At 44.3% G+C, this 13220-nt stretch overlaps 1 protein-coding gene across 5 annotated transcripts in view; it reads right to left on the bottom strand.

The window, feature by feature from the left end:
- PDE4D (phosphodiesterase 4D) overlaps positions 1-13220 on the bottom strand; it is a 1744955-nt gene that overhangs the window by 699378 nt on the left and 1032357 nt on the right. The gene's annotated exons all lie outside the window — the stretch shown is intronic.

Here is a 13220-nt window from a genome sequence, read left to right as displayed (position 1 = left end):
ATAATTGGGCAGAAAGGCAAAGCGAGCAATTGTAAGTACACAGTGTTACAATGGTGCAAAATTTTTAACAAATACCAATTGCAAAAATGATTTTTTTTTAGCCCAGAATACATGCATTTAAAGAAAAGTAATTTCTTTGACAACCCCTTGAATCAAAAAAATCATTGTCATTGGTTTATGCTGGCAGTAATCAACCCACACTAAAGACTGAGTTATAGAGAATGTCACAATATTCGGCAATGTCACATTTCGGCAATATTGTTGCTGCAACACAATAACATCATACAACTGTATTACATTTTATGACAACACTAAGAATCCTTTTTTGTTTCTTGGAAACAGTACTTGCTATAAGCGGTGTCACCATTACTAACGGTGACATTTGCTACCATTCATGTTGGGTATTTCATCTCAGTCCCATTCACATTGATGTGGGTGAGCTGCAATAGAATCCTTGGACAAAAGTGGAGCTGATTCTATGTTTTTCTAGCATCATATTAATATATAAATGGGGTAATCAAACACCTCTCACTTACAAATTGGCACGTCGCAGGCGTAACTGAGGTGGCGTTTATCAGCCGATTTCCAGGTATCGTGCACCCATCCTTCTCTAATTAATAGGACAAGTGCATTATAACTGCCGGGTATGTACAAGACTTGGCGAAGGACCAATTGCCCATAAACAATTTTAGACAAAGCACAAGGGTCACTAGAAACTGAAAAAAAAAAGCCTGATCTAAATTATATTTATTGAGCAGCGCAATCATGAAAGAATATTTTATTTTAATATGTTTGATGTCTAATAATATCGTAGAGCTTGCCAATGAGTCAACGCAAGCGGCCGCACGGTGATGCATTCCAATCACAAAAAACGTAAGACCCATAAGTAGCTTTATGAATCACCGGCTATCGATTGTGTTTCCTAGAAAGGAGCTTCTTTCATCAGATACAGAAGGAAAGGAAGATAAACGAGGACAGCTCCCAAAAGATGGAGATTTTTCTCTGTGTTAACAAAGGATTTTTATTCTGTTTGATGTAGGACATGGTGAGGAACAAAGGAAATAAATAATAAGCCGTGTTAAGAAATAAAGTAAATAAAACAGAGATGTGTAACCACAAAAAAATGAATTAAAGTTACATATGCTACACTGCTCCAAAATGTGCATCAAACCCATACACACTATATGGGTATAAGTACTGCGACACACTTTGTTATCATTTATTGTCATTCAATCCCATTGCCCCCGATGTATAATATCCAGCCCCTTGTCGTGCCATCTGCCATTACTAATATTAGTGAGAGAATGGCTCGTTCTAAAGGCTCACCGATACCAGCGCGGTCCTGTAATAGGTAGAGAAGAGCGAACCCGAACTGTAAAGTCTGGGGTTTGTGCCGGACACCTACTGTCTGGTGCTTAACTCTGAAGACGGGCTTCTCCCGGAAGTAGGTTTTAGTGTTCGGAGTTTGAATGCTGAGGGGAGAGAGGGAGACCATTTTATAGAACCAAAGTTTGGGTCTTCATTGACTTCTATGGGGTTTGGGTTCAGGTTCAGGTAGAGTTCTGGTACCCGAACTGAACTTTGGACTAAAGTTCACTTGAACCCGATGAACCCGAACATCCACGGGTCTGCTCATCCCTAGTAATAGTACTTCACCGGTGTAACAAGTCGGGTCGTGACAATTCTTCTCTCCTAAAAACTCCACCATCACCTGTGAGTGATAGTATTGAGAAGTGGAGTAGTTTAGGAACCAAAGTTAAAGAGTAAAGTAAAGTTACAGAGCGGGGTCACTGAGTGCTGGGGGCATAAAAGTCACCAATGCACTGCTGACTCCATAACTGCAGAGTCTGGTATTAAAGGGGTTGTCCGACCTTAAGTTACAAGCCTGCAGTTACTCTATGTGGCTGCAAACTTGCAAATTCTCACACTGCACGCTGTGAGTATTCTCCGGTGCCGGCATCAGGAGCGGCGGGTGCATGACCACAAGTTGTGGTCACATGCCGACTAGACGTTTGTGACCTCACTAAATATTAGTGTATTGAGTGGGATCAGACACGTCTATCGAAATGTGGCCGGAAGTATGCAAATTGAATACTTGCGGTTACATGACTGCTGCTCCCGATGTTGGCACCAGAGAAACCTCTTGCGCGCACTGTGAGGATTCACAAGTCTGCAGTTATATAGATTGACTGCACACTTGTAGCCTAAAGCGGAACAACACCTTCAACATCAACACAAAAGCTGTGGCCCTGCCGAAACCTCCATGTCTTCAGTTTCCATAGCCGAGTGGCTGCATGCAAGCCTTATATCATCAAGCACAATGTCAAGCGTCAAATGGAGTAGATGAAGAACACAAATGGAGTCTGCCAGGTTTCCATCCTGATGTTCTTCATTTTCCCTAAAAATTGTTGATCCGGCGTGCTGAACTATTTATACCAGGATAAATGTCGGAATCTGCAACAGATCCTCGGTTATGTGTTTTGCGTTATGTGAACGAGGCCTTATCTTGGTTTTATTACGCTTTTATTATATTATATTTATCAGAGCTGAAATTTCTCACTTTGCATAGTTTCTACACATCTGATATACAGTCTGGGAAGGGTCATATGTAGACCAGTCATTGCACGGTAATTGTATAAAGAAAAAATAGTATACTATTTCCAAAGATATCCAGGCGCACTGCGATTGCAGCTCTGGCTGTAGCTGCTTTTGGATTAATATTACTTTTATTTTTAACAAAGTTAGTCAAACTAAGTAGATTAGTTAATAATATGTGTATACCGTAACATTGCACTAAAAGGTGAACCCAGTCCCCCTCCCGTGCTGCTATAACAACCGCTATTCTACCCTTCCAACTACATTTTTAAACATGGCTGCAGGGTTCACAGTTGTTCAGCAATTAGTGAGATTTAGCGGTGATGTTGGGAGATGATGTCTGGCTCGCATTCATTGTTCTCCTAAACAGCAGTATATCTATCAGACTGTGATCGCTCATAAACCAATGGTCGTATACATTACCCTGTGCAGCTGAATCCTGGCACTGAGCCTGATTGTGGTTTTAGGCTTGTGTGCGGCTGCCCAGTCATTGAAACACAATCCACAAGGACAACGATCCCCATCAACATTGCTTGTACTGAGCCTCCTCTCAGCCCAGCTCTTAACTTCACAGGATGATGAAGATAGTATTCTTTCATGGCTGCATCTAACCTCGACTGTCAATGTTTTACTCCAAGACACTTTTAAAAAAATGACATTTATTCTAGTGCGACGTTATCGAATAACTAAAAAATATTATTTTATGGGGTATTCCCATCTCCAAGAAAAACTATATTACATTTCTAATTGGATGTATTTGCTAATATTATTATTATTACACCCACTACATATTGGGATAGGATCTTGGAGATGGGAATACCCCTTTAATTTATATAGCATGAACATATTCTGCAGCGCTGTACAGAAATTGGCGTCATTTATGTCACTCCTTGCCCCCTTTTGTTCTTATAATATAAATTGCATCTTAACACATCACTAGGTATGGAAGGTGGGAAGAAACTGGATGAACCTTACACCTCACACATAGGCTAGGGTCACAAGACCATATGTTCTCCATCCGAGAAAATCAGTCCAATTATCAGAGTTTGATCAGAACGTGATCAGAGTGGGATGTGTTTTACTTGGATGTGGAGAATAGAAAAAAAAGTTTCTCCAATTTCCACATTTTTCACGGACCCACAGATTTGAATGGCTGAGTATGATCCGATTATTGGAAGCAAATTGCTGCCGGGATCGAGGAAAAAATTGGACATGGGCATCACCCTTCTTTCGAGATTATTGCGCCCCCAGCCTTTAGTCAAGCTCCCCTTCACCTGCTGCCTCATACAAGATCATACGGTTGTTCCTGTGTACTGTCTTCTGGCTTTTCCTAAATCCTTCAAGACTATACTGCTACTATACTGTGTACCGACTTCTGGCTTTTCCTGACTACGCTACCTGCCGGTGCTGCCCCTAGTGGTTGCAATACCACTACTCCAACCCAGGTCAGTTCCTAACAGCCACATATGGAGCAGAAAGAGGATGCCAAGAAAGCGCGGACAGGTAAGAATAATCTTTTTTTTCTGTGTTGCAGAAGAGCAGCAGGATGGGGGACACAGGGACCAGGATGGGGGGACATTATTACATAAAGGGCCAGAATGGGGGATAGTATTAAAAAAAAGAGTCCCAGGATGCCGGGATGGAAGACACTACAGGAAGTGCCTAGAATGGGGGTCGTTATCAAATAAAGGGGCCCAGAATGGGGGACATATAGCAAGGAGCCAGGATGGTAGACATTATTACAGGATGTGCCCAGGATGGGGTGCATTAGTAAAAAAAAGGAGGCCAGGATGGGGAACATAAATAAAGGGGACCAGGATGGAGGACATTATTAAATAAAGGGGCCCAGGATGATGGACATTATTACAGGAAAGGCACAGGATGGGGGACATTACAGAAAGGGGCCAGGATGGGGGACAATATTACAGGTTAGGCTGTTATTACAGGAAGGGGCCAGGATGAATGACATAAGTACTTTATGGGGGCCAGAATGAGGAATATAGATAGTTTATGGTGTAAGTGAGGGCATAATTACTGTAGGGGCCAATTAAGGGACATTATTACTGCTGTAATATATTTTACTTTTCAGGATAATGTTTTCCATTTGGAAAACAAAAGGGAGGTCCTGTTACTGTGCACGGTGGCACTATGTTACTTTTCTTCTTCGTCTGGTGCAGTGTAGAGGTCAGGGAAAAAGTGGGGAATGTGTTCTAGAAGTGATCAGCTATAGATGTCTGGGTGTTACTTTGTGCAGAGATTAGTCCTGGATGGAAAAAGTGATAGCGGTCAGCACTGGATGAAGAAGAAAAGCGAAGATGAATGATTTAAACTAGAGACATCACTGGTGATCACTGTATTACCTGTACACTGACGCTATATATAAAGCTCCTGTGTATAATGTCACTGGTGATCACTGTATTACCTGTACACTGACACTATATACAGTGCTCATGTGTATAATGTCACTGGTGATCACTATATTACCTGTACACTGACACTATATACAGAGTTCCTGTGTATAGTGTCACTGGTGATCACTGTATTACCTGTATACTTACACTATATACTATCTACAGAGCTCCTGTGTATAATGTCACTAGCGATCAAAGTATTACCTGGACATTGACACTATATACAGAGCTCCAGTGTGCAATCACTGTTTATCATTGTATTACCTGTACACTTACAATATACACTATATACAGAGCTCCTGTGTATAAAGTCACTGGTGATCCCTGTATTACCTGTACACTATATACAGAGCTCCTCTGTATAATGTCACGGTTGATCACTGTATTACCTGTATACTTACACTATATACTATTTACAGAGCTCTTGTGTGTATAATGTCACTGGTGATGATATTAGTGTTATTGTGGTTTTTATTAATGATCAGTATTGTAGTATTCAATATGTGGTGGTAATATGTGATCTGGTCATTGTGTGGATGCATTTCTCCCTTGTATGTGGTAGTATTCTGTCACAATGTGGTGGTAATAAATGATATTGTCATGGTGTGGCGGTATTATTTCTCCCTTGTATGTGGTATTATTAATATATTGGTCTTGGTACAGTGCATTGTGTTGTGTACGGAGGTCACTTGTTTTTCTGATAAAAAAAAGTGGCTGCACTTGGCTTTTTCTGACAGCGCCAAAGGGGATGAATGGAGCTGCAGTCAGACATCCAACCTGCCGCGGCATTTTAAAATGGGGATAAAAGGGCCCTGTCAAGGATAAAAGTGCTCTGTCGGGATAAAAGTTCCTCATTCTTCCAATCGGATACGATCGATAAATAAGTTATCACTAGTGTTGAGCATTCCGATACTGAAATATCGGGTATCGGCCGATATTCACTGTATCGGAATTCCGATACTTAATTCCGATACTTTTATAATATCGAATACCGGAATCGGAAGTTCCCATAATGCCTGCGCTCTGCAGTGTCTGTGAAGGATGACAAGCTGGGTGGCAGCGCTCAGCTGCGATCCAGCTTGTCATCAGAATGCCATCCCAGCGTGGGAGAATTCTCCTGATTGTTTAAAAGCCGGCGCGCGGTAAAAAGCCGCCGGCTTTTAAACAATCACGCAGCCCCATACTGCTTCCCCGCAGCCTCCCACCCCGATCCTCCGCTCCCCTCGCCACCTCCCATCCCGATCGTAAATTAGGACCGGGCGGGGAGCGCAGCACCAAGGAGCGAAGGACCCGGGCGGGGAAGCCGGCAGTGAAAAGACTTCACCGCCGGCTTTCCCGTTCTGTGCTGCGCTTTCCCGCCGGTTATTTCAAATGAACAGCTGAGGTATCAGGTGCTGCCGATCAGCTGTTCATTTGAAGTAGCCGCGGTGCCCTTAGAGGGTTCATGTGAGTTCATGCTTGACTGCATGAACTCACATGAACTTTCCCACGGCCGCACAGGTCAGCCTCACCTCCCGGACCCGTCATGATTAGTGTGTGCGGGGTGTGTGTGTGTGTGTGTGCGGGGTGTGTGTGTGTGCGGGGTGTGTGTGTGTGCGGGGTGTGTGTGCGGGGTGTGTGTGTGCGGGGTGTGTGTGTGTGCGGGGTGTGTGTGTGCGGGGTGTGTGTGTGTGCGGGGTGTGTGTGTGTGCGGGGTGTGTGTGTGCGGGGTGTGTGTGTGCGGGTGTGTGTGCGGGTGTGTGTGCGGGCAGACATAGGCCGATGTGACACTACTACTCCCATCGGCCTATGTCTGTCCCCCGTCCACTCCTGCCAGCAGGATCAGCTCAATGGGAGCAGTAGTTCCCATCAGACTGATCCTGCTATTTAAATTGCCCTACTGTGTCCCCAATAAATGTTAAATACATGTCATTGGTGGCCAGTGGTTACCTAAAAGAAATTAGTTCATACATTACCTGTCCCCGCCGATCGCCACCTAAAATAAAGTAAAAAATAAAAAACTACACCTATACTCACCTAGACACCTAATTCCCCGAAGCCATCGATCTCCTGTAATAAAATATAAAATAATAAACCACAACCTTATCCTTACCCCTCCGTAGTAGTCCACGAGTGTCCCACGAAGATCTCCAGTTCAGAGCAGCCACATAGAATGTGACCGCTCTGAACCGCTGCCGCCGCTAGAATGACGGGGCCGTAAGGGTTCACCGGAGTTCAGGCAGCGCTGCTCCGGTTAGCTCCTTTACGGCACTGCTGTATCGTGAGAAATTCCCACGGTACAGCACTGCCGTAAAGGAGGTCTCCGGAGCTGCGCTGCCTGAATGCACTCCGGTGACCTCAGTCAGTGGCTCCCGCTGCCGGGAGCGGACGTGTTCCCGGCAGCCTGAGCTTACAGCAGCCATGCACAGCTGTCACCATCTCCAGATGTGACAGCTGTGCATGGGAGATCAGCGCAGGAACGTGGACAGGTAACTATTTTTTTTTTAGTAAACTAAGAATTAAATAAAATGGTGTTTTATTTCAAATAAATTATTTTTTTCTGGGTGTAGTGTGTTTTTTCTTTTTAACACTTTGTAGGTTAGTAATGGGGGTGTCATATAGACGGCCATCATTACTAACCTGGGCTTCATGGCAGCTGGCGCTGACATGAACCCCACCACTATTACCCCCTGCCACCGCACCAGGGCAGCGTGGAAGAGCGAGGCTAAGTGCCAGAATTGGCGCATCCTATGGATGCGCCATTTCTGGGGCGGCTGACGGCTGGTGTTTCTAGCCTGGGAGGGGGCCAATATTCATGGCACCCTTCCTGAGCTATTAATATCAGCCCCCAGCTGTCTGCCTAGCCTTTGCTAGCTATTAAAATAGAGGGGACCCCACGTCATTTTTTTTGGGGGGGTCCCCCATTTTAATAGCTAGTAAAGGCTAGGTATTCAGCTGGGGGCTGATATTAGTAGCCTGGGAAGCTCCGTGGGTTTTACCCCCTTCCCAGGCTTCAAACATCTGCCCCAGCCGTCTGCTTAACCTCCGCTAGAGACTAAAATTATGGGGGATCCCACGCCATTTTTTTTTTAAATAAATCCTTTATTTTAACACTAAATGACATTTGAGGACTTAATAAAGATGCAGTCCCTAAATTATTATTTATTTTTTAATAAATTTTTCCCAAAACTTTTGACGTGGGCTTCGCCATATTTTTGTATGCCAGCCAGGTACAGCATCCAGCTTCTATGAACGCGCCATTTTCCGGGGCGGCCGCGGACTGCAATTTTCAGCGGGGGGGGGGAGGGCAAAAAGCTTGGGCCTCCCTGCGCTGCAGATTCCATCCCCCAGCTGCCTAGTTGTACCTGGCTGGACACAAAAATAGGGAGAAGCTCCACGTTTTTTTTTTTTTAATTATTTCATGAAATTCATGGAATAATTAAGAAAAAAAGGGCTTCCCTATATTGTTGTGTCCGGCTAGGTACAAATAGGCAGCTGGTGGTTGGGGGCAGCCCGTTCCTGCCTGCTGTACCTGACTGGACACAAATATAGGGCGAAGCCCCACATCAATTTTTTTAAATTATTTCATGAATTTCCTGAAATGATTTAAAAAAAATTGACGTGGGGCTTCGCACTATATTTGTGTCCAGCCAGGTACAGCAGGCAGGAACAGGCTGCCCCCAACCACCAGCTGCCTATTTGTACCTGGCCGGACACAACAATATAGGGAAGCCCTTTTTTTCTTAATTATTCCATGAATTTCATGAAATAATTTTAAAAAAAAATGCGTGGGGCTTCGCCCTATTTTTGTGCCCAGCCAGATACAACTAGGCAGCTGGGGGCTGGAATCCGCAGCGCAGGGAGACCCAAGCTTTCTGGGCCACCCCCGCTGCAAATTGCAGTCCGCAGCCGCCCCAGAAAATGGCGCGTTCATAGAAGCGCCATCTTCTGGCGCTGTACCCAACTCATCCAGGGCCCTGGTGCGGTGGCTCACTGGGTAATAAAGGGGTTAAGGCCAGCTTGGCATTATCAGCTGGCCCTAAGCCCAAAATTCATGGGGTCACGCCAATATTAGACATGACCACCATGAATTTCTAGTAAAGTATTTAAAAAAACACAACACCCAGAAAAAAGTCCTTTAATTGAAATAAACACACAATTCTTTATTGTTCTAAATTAAACCATACTTACCACCACGCCCATTCCAGCTGAAGCCAACGATCTCCTGCAATAAAAGTAAAATAATAAAGCAACCTCATCCTTACCTTTCCATGGTTCCCATGACAGCTTCAGCTCTGCTACATCGAGATGACAGGCTGGACCGCAGCAGAACGCTGCCATCCATCCTGTCATCCCGCAGACACTGAGAAGCGCAGGCATACTTCCACTCCTCAGTGTCTGGCTGTGACGGCATCCAGATGAGCCGAGGTCATGTCCAATGAACTCCGCTCACTTCATGTACGTCACTGACAGCGTGGGAAAATTCTCCTGCACTCAGCACTTCAGCGTGAGAATTTTCCCACGCTGTCAGTGACGTGCATGAGGTGAGCTGAGTTCATTGGACATGACCTCACCTCATGTATGTCACTGACAGCGTGGGAGAATTCTCACGCTGAAGCGCTGAGTGCAGGAGAATTTTCCCACGCTGTCAGTGACGTGCATGAGGTGAGCTGAGTTCATTGGACATGAACTCGGCTCATCTGGATGACGTCACAGAGAGACACTGAGGAGCGCAAGCATGCCTGCGCTTCTCAGTGTCTGCGGGATGACAGGCTGGATGGCAGCGTTCTGCTGCGGTCCAGCCTGTCATCTCGATGTAGCAGAGCTGGAGCTGTCCTGGGAACCATCGAAAGGTAAGGATGAGGTTGCTTTATTATTTTTCTTTTATTGCAGGAGATCGTTGGCTTCAGCTGGAATGGGCGTGATGGTAAGTATGGTTTAATTTAGAACAATAAAGAATTGTGTCTTTATTTCAATTAAAGGACTTTACTCTGGGTGTTTGTGTTTTCTTTTAACTTTGACTATGGGGTTAGTAATGGGGGTGTCTTATAGACGCCTCTCCATTACTAACCTGGGCTTGATGTCAGCTGGCATTATAAGCTGACATCAACCCCAACCCTATTACCCCCTGCCACCGCACCAGGGCAGCGTGGAAGAGCGAGGCTAAGTGCCAGAATTGGCGCATCCTATGGATGCGCCATTTCTGGGGCGGCTGACGGCTGGTGTTTCTAGCCTGGGAGGGGGCCAATATTCATGGCACCCTTCCTGGGCTATTAATATCAGCCCCCAGCTGTCTGCCTAGCCTGTGCTAGCTATTAAATTAGGGGGGACCCCACGTCATTTTTTTGGGGGGGTCCCCCATTTTAATAGCTAGTAAAGGCTAGGTATTCAGCTGGGGGCTGATATTAGTAGCCTGGGAAGCTCCGTGGGTATTACCCCCTTCCCAGGCTTCAAACATTTGCCCCAGCTGTCTGCTTAACCTCCGCTAGAGCCTAAAATTAAGGGGAACCCCACGCCAATTTTTTTTTAAATAAATCCTTTATTTTAACACTAAATGACAAGTACAGTAATCAACACTGTCACTGTACTTCATATATATGTGACTGACATGTTTCTATCTATCTAATCTATGTGTGATTCTCTATTCCTTCTATTCTAAATTGTCGGGTACAGATGCTGAATTGCCGGCCGGCTTTCTTAAAGAGACGGTGCATGAAAACACTATTATTTTTTTAAATAAATCCTTTACACTAAATGACAAGTTCTGTAAGCAACACTGTCACTGTACTTATTATATATGTGACTGACATGTTTCTATCTATCTAATCTATGTGTGAAGCTCTATTCTGTCTGTTATAAATTGTCGGGTACAGATGCTGAATTGCCGGCCGGCTTTTTTAAAGAGACGGTGCACGAAAACACTAATATTTTTTTTAATAAATCCTTTACACTAAATGACAAGTACAGTAAGCAACACTGTCACTGTACTTCATATATATGTGACTGACATGTTTCTATCTATCTAATCTATGTGTGAAGCTCTATTCTTTCTGTTGTAAATTGTCGGGTACCGGTGAATGCCGCTGATGAATTGCCGGCTTTTCATGTCATTCTACATTATTCTTAGTTGTTTTACTTCATGTAGAATTAACCTACAAGGAAAGAAAGGGTTTATTTTCATTCCGATATTTGTGTCCCATTGACTTGCATTGGTTTCCGGTATCGGAATCGGCGATATCCGATACTTTTTGGGTATCGGCCCGATCCAATCCGATACGATATTTCCTGATATCGGAAGGTATCGCTCAACACTAGTTATCACCGATCCTTTAGAGCAGTGATAACTTGTTTTTACCAAAGAACTGCTTTAATTCAAACTACCATAATTTTACATCCCAGTTATGGTGTGCACACAGTAGATGTACAGGAGCCGCCTGTGTTTTACAGTTGACGCTCCACTATAATGGGGATAACGGCTAACAGGTATTTGCATTTAGTTATAGTGTGTTCCCCTAGAGCCAATACCTCCTGTGGGCCGCAGACTCCCCAGTCTGATCCTGCATTGCTGATGTACATTTATAAGATCATCGCAGCAGATTATCGCAGCACAGGAACATTTTTTTTAACACATCCAATTGTGAAACTTACTTTTATTCCAAGATCTAATAATTAAAATGTGCTTTGTTCGTGGGAAAACCCCTTTAAGGATAGGAATCCATGCTTGTTATAAACCCTGAAATGAGGTTGTGTGTGCAGTTCTGCTCCAGGCAGTGACGGATATCTTCACCTTTGCAGAAATCACATTTGTGAGCATTAAGAAATCCTTCCATTGCTTCTTAGCAACATCTCCACCGTACCACTGTGCATGCATGGAGTTCACACAGAAATTAATAACACAGCGCACGCACTTCTGCAGCAATGTGAATACGGCTGCTAATAAGAACCTCAGAAATGTTAAACATTAATGAACGTTTCTATGTAGCTATGTTCTCTAAAGACATCCTGATAGACATTGCAAAAGTCAGAATCTTCTGACTGTAGTACCAATAGCAGATTTTGGCCTCCAGAAGATAAAATAATTATTTACACCTAGAAATACAAGAAACTGATTGACTTTCTATAATTAGAAATATCAATGAAAGCTCTTTACGAGCAATTTATCTGTCCATTTATAATGACCCTTATGCTTTAGCATAGAAGGTTGTATTATCCTCCACTACCAGTCATTTTAGACATCACTTGGCTACTTTTTCTGCCACTTGGTTGCTTAAGGTGCACTCCCTTTTTCTTGTCGAACTCATTCACATTGAGCCTTGATATCAATTATTTTTTATGGGAATATCAAAAAGTGCCCTATAGGGACACAAGTATTGGGACACTCACAAGAGCTTTGCTTGCATCCCATTTTAAATCCTTAGACGTTAATATGGAGTTGGCCTCCTTTTTCGACAGCGTCTGTGGCAATTTTAGCCCATTCATCTAGAAGAGCATCTGTGAGGTCAAAGGAAGTGGCTTGGCTGTCACGCAAGGTGAGGGAAAGACTAAGTGCACAACCATGGGAAGAGGGGGAGGAAGCCCAAACACTAGGGAAAGGGGGAGTGGAGACCCCTAGGCAGATCTGACAGTTACCCTGACTCCCCTAACGTCCCTAAATAGGTTCCGCACCTATCGCCGAGCAGGAAACCTAATCCCTGACTGGCCCTGGCGATAGACCCTAGGTAGGGAGGGGACGGGGTGAGCACTAGTCAGCCCCCACTGCAACTAAAGACGAACAGGTAAACAGACAAGGGAAACACTTAGTTTGTGAAGACACCAGAGAGATCACGCCAACTATCCTCCAAGGGAACTCCAAGAAGACGCTAGCAGACTACTAGTACTTCAAGCCTGGACAGAGGAAAATACAGCTATCACCGGCGACACTCTGGAGAGACTTAAGGTATTTAAACATCCACTAAGGGTGTGTCAATTAGCAGCAGAAGGTGGAAGTCACTGCTAGGTCCTAGAGGGAGAAGGATATCACTACACTACTGAAATGAAAAGGTCAACAAGGTGCCTGCAGAGCAAAGTGCAATGACCTTCTACAGCTGGATCCAGAACGACTGTCACACCTGACACACCCGTGACATTGGCTCACAATCTCCATTCTAGTTTATGCCAAAGGTTTTTACCAAGCTCAACCAACCAGGTCTCTATGGACCTTGCTTTATGCACTATGGCACAGTTTTGGGGAACAGA

Source organism: Phyllobates terribilis, unplaced genomic scaffold (genome assembly GCF_046119375.1).
Source record: "Phyllobates terribilis strain yellow unplaced genomic scaffold, ASM4611937v1 Scaffold_1__5_contigs__length_1240528914, whole genome shotgun sequence".
Classification (NCBI taxonomy): Eukaryota; Metazoa; Chordata; class Amphibia; order Anura; family Dendrobatidae; genus Phyllobates; species Phyllobates terribilis.
This window is presented reverse-complemented; position numbering and strand designations above follow the sequence as displayed.